At 35.6% G+C, this 4,852-nt stretch overlaps 1 protein-coding gene across 2 annotated transcripts in view; it reads right to left on the bottom strand.

The window, feature by feature from the left end:
- The window catches only part of LOC106867583 (zinc finger homeobox protein 3), a 502,463-nt gene that overhangs the window by 442,047 nt on the left and 55,564 nt on the right, over window positions 1-4,852 (bottom strand). The window contains exon 1 of one of the 2 annotated variants that reach the window (XM_052974079.1): window positions 2,302-2,514. The exons of the other annotated variant lie outside the window; for it this stretch is intronic. The gene's annotated coding sequence lies outside the window, so the exon portion shown is untranslated. Of the gene's footprint in view, window positions 1-2,301; window positions 2,515-4,852 lie in introns of those variants that run through there. 2 annotated transcript variants of the gene reach the window in all.

Below are 4,852 nucleotides of genomic sequence, written 5' to 3'. Positions count from 1 at the left end.
ATGTATACATCGGAGTAAGCACATGAAATGTGCAACAAGGTGGAAAAAGAGTACTCAAATACCAGAGGTAGAGTAATATGCTTTATTTAAAAGCAGCAGAAATATAACAGAAAAACTGTTACTCTGAGTTTCACGTTCCCGTTCATCGGACAAAACTGTCCGATGAACTGGAACGTGAAACTCAGAGTAACGGTTTTTCTGTTATATTTCTGCTGGTTTTAAATAAAGTATATATATATATATATATATATATATATGATAGTCACTCCGGTCGAATGACTGAAGAAGAAAATTTATAGAAAAAAAAGAAATAAAAAACAAAATATATATATATATATCTGCATATATTTATATATACCACACACATACCTACATATGTATATATACACACACACACACACACATACAAACACATATATATACATACACATACATACATATACATATATATATATATATATATATATATATATATATATATATATATATATATATATATATTTATGTTTAAATATATATTTCAAATCTCCAGTTTATCTCGTTTTTTCTCGCTTATTTCAATCAGTTTCTCTATTCTATCTCTCTCCCTCTCCCTCCACGTACACACACACACAGATACACACACGAAAAATACACACCTACACTCACTCATTCTCGCTTAGATATACACAATCTCCCTCTCCCTCGTTATTTCTCACTCACTCACTCACACACTTACACACGCATACACGTATACCTATACTCACGCGTACACACACGTAATTAAGCAGTTCGCTGACACTTCTGTCTCCTTCTGCAGTTTCCTTTTTCCAATTCACCATACTGCTCTCTTTTACTTATATTCCAGCATTATTCTCTCTCTTTCAAATCTAATATCATTCCTTGTTTATATGTTTATGTGTGTGTGCGTGTGGCGGGGGTGATAGTTACTGAAATTGACGTACACACACACACACACATATATATATTCTCTTTTACACTTTTACTTGTTTCAGTCTTTTGGCTGTGGCCATGCTGGAGCACCGCCTTTTAGTCGAGCAAATCGACCCCAGGACTTATTCTTTAGAAGCCTAGTACTTATTCTATCGATCTCTTTTGCCGAACCGCTAGGTTACGGGGACATAAACACACCAGCATCGGTTGTCAAGCGATGTTGGGGGGACAAACACACACATACATATATACGACGGGCTTCTTTCAGTTTCCGTCTACCAAATCCACTCACAAGGCTTTGGTCGGCCCGAGGCTATAGTAGAAGACACTTGCCCAAGATGCCGCGCAGTGGGACTGAACCCGGGACCATGTGGTTGGTAAGCTAGCTACTTACCACACAGCCACTCCTACGCCTATGTGTATATATATATATACATAAAAACATTCTCTGTTGCACATACGTACACGTTTTATACACGCACATGTCCGTTATATATTATATACGCATAACGTTGTATATATATTTGTTTTGCAAGATTTTTTTTTATTGGCAAAACTGGCAAGATGACCATCCCCAAGTACAACAACAGTTGTATATATATATTCCCCCCTTATCCTCACTATGTCACTGTTTCGCTTGGGCTCAACACACATACTTATGTGTGTATATAGATATATACATACAAATGCAAACGCACCCTACTATATCACACACATCTATGTATATGCACACACACATACATACATATATATATATATATACATATATATTTTTAAAAATAACGTCGACCATTTATAATTATATACATATATATATATATTTATATATATGCACACCCACCCGAGCACATAAATTGCAATATACCTGTATATATTTTTCGGTCTCTTAATTTCTCTAACTTTTTTTTTACCTTTGTTTGAATATTTGACTTCCAAATATTTATTTTTCCCAATTTTTCATATTTTTTTTGTTACCTTGCTATCTACACACGACTTCTACTATTACACGCACTCTCTCACACACACACAGGAACTCGCCATTATCTATTTCATACAAACACACACACACATACAACATTACTTATATTTCGCCGTTTCTCTTTCAAATTTTTTCTTCATGTATCATCTTTATATATTTCTTTCTTAATTACTTATATTTTTCCTTCAAATACTTATTCCCAATTTCATTCACTCTCCTGAAATCTCAGTCATTCATCTACTGCCCCCCCTCACTCTCTTTCTCTTACAGACACACACACATACATACATACGCATATACATATACGTACAGACACTCCAAAGCGTCGTCTGCTCTCTCACTCCACTCATCCCTCTCAAAGCACTCTCCTCCATAGAATGTAGACTCACCTACTTCTCACTCTCCAGAGTGGGAGATGACGATGATGATGCTTCGATTTAGCGGTCAAACGTAAAAAAATCCTTTCTGCTAGAGAGAAATTATCGGCGCCGATTGTAAAAAGCTACTTCCAAAATTACGGTTCTCACATCTCCTGGATAAATTGATTGAATAACTGCAATCGACGGCATCCTCTCACGCCGTCACTGAATCACGCTCACACACACAGACACACACACATACACATAGATACCTGCAAATACACACAAACACATACGATCTCTTTCCCACTTTCTCTCTCTCTCTTTCCTTCTTATTCTCTCTTTCTTACTCTATCTCTCTACTTTTTCTTTCTCTCACTCCCTCTGACTATATCTTCTAAACTCCTCACTCTCTTTAACCTTCTCTGCTACTCACATTGTTGCTCTCTCTCACTCTTTCTTTTTTCTCTTTCTCTCACCCTCTCTCTCTCTCTCTCTCTCTCTCTCTCTGTCTTGCTCTTTCTTTCTCACATTCTCACAACCATATCTAGTCACCTCCCTCTATCTCTCTCCTACATTTTCTCTGCTACTCACATTGTTGCTCTCTCTCTCTCTCTCTCATATTCTTTTTCTCTCATCCTCTCTCTCTCTTTCTTATTCTCTTTCTCTCACCCTCTTTTTTCTCTTTCTCTCACCCTCTCTCTCTCTGTTTTGCGCTTTCTTTCTCACACTCCCACAACCATATCTAGTCACCTCCCTCTATATCTCTCCTTCATTTTCTCTGCTACTTATATTGTCGCTCTCCCTCTCTCTCTCTATCCCTCTCTTTCACTTTCTCTGCTTCTCACGTGGTTTCCCTCTTTAGCACACACACACACTCTCTCTCTCCCTCTCTCTTTAGATTATTTCTTTTTCTACCACAACCTTTTATGCTAGTTTCTTTTTCTTTTCTTTATTCTTTCTAAATCTAGGATTCCTTGAAATCATCCCCTAAAAGTTCGTTTTCCACTCTGCTATACATACATACATACATACACATTTAACTACCATTAACTTATAAAGTATTTATAAAAGCCAATATATTTCGTAAGTTAGTCTTATACTTTCTGTTATTCTATCTATCTATCTATCTATCTGTCTCTCCCTCTATCTATCTATCTAAATATTGATCTATTGATCGGCCAATTAATTGTTCGACTATTTCTCTCCCTCTTCTCTCTCTATGTACATACATACATGCATACACGCATACACACATACATACATATATATATATATACATCGATATATACATTTATGTGTGTGTGTGTGTTTGTGTTTCTACACACCTTTTAAACTGTTTCCATAGATATTTGTCTACATTTCTCAAGTTTTATCTGTTCCGTTGTTCTTTGGGGCTATCTCTCACTTTGTATATATATGCACACACACACGTCTGAGGGTATGTATGTATATATATATATATATATATATATATATATATATATATATATATATATACATACACACACACACACATATATATATATATATATACATATATATAAGTCACACATATGCCTATAACCTTATCTGAAATTCTATTAATACGACATTCGCCCTTTATTTGTATATTACACCTATCAATCATTTTATCTATTTCATACCATCATATATATATATATATAAATCTATGTATATATAGCGTTTTAAATGCGTACATATACTTATGCTTGTGTGTATATAAATATATGTAAATGCACATCCTCCAACAGTTTCCATATTCTCAGATGCATAGAACCGAGCGTACGTACACACAAACACATGTCCATGTGTGTATATATATATATAGAGAGAGAGAGAGTACAAATGTCTTTGCGTATATGTAAGTATATTTATATACCTATAAGCATATATGCTTCTATATGTGTGTGTGTGTTTCTGTGTGTGTGTGTGTGTGTGCATGAGGTTGTGTGATGGCCACGGCATTTCCCAACCTTTATTGCTCTTATTACATATATCAACGTTTTGCAACTTCCTTTAAACTCATACTGTAACTTCTCCTCATTGTCTCTCCCAATCTTTCTCTGTCTCCCCCCTTCTCTCACACACATGCGCCTCTAGTTCTATCTTTCACCCCTCTCTCTATCCTACCTCTGTTTCTCTCTTTCTTTTTTTTTTTCATATCTTTTCTTCATGCAAACATTTTTTTTCCTTTTTTTTTTTTTCATATTTTTTTCCTTTTCCTTTCAATGTATCTGACAAACACTTTCTCCTGGTTTATGTCATTAGACTGCAACCCATGCTGCAGCACCGTGTTAACGGTTTCTGATCAATCCCGGTCCGGTACTTATTTCAATGTGGTACAAATGTTTAACCGAATCACTATTTATAGAAGTACCCCGAACCACATCTTTTTTTTTTTTTGGTGTAAAGGGACGCAACTCGAAATACCGGTGTACCGCGGTAAACACAAATACCCCCCCCCACACACACACACACTCACAAGCACGCGTATGTGTGTGTGTGACTGTGTATATAAACATATAAGTAAATTATTAATGTATACACACACACACACACACACATACATACATACATA

Source organism: Octopus bimaculoides, chromosome 17 (assembly GCF_001194135.2).
Source record: "Octopus bimaculoides isolate UCB-OBI-ISO-001 chromosome 17, ASM119413v2, whole genome shotgun sequence".
NCBI lineage: Eukaryota > Metazoa > Mollusca > Cephalopoda > Octopoda > Octopodidae > Octopus > Octopus bimaculoides.
This window is presented reverse-complemented; position numbering and strand designations above follow the sequence as displayed.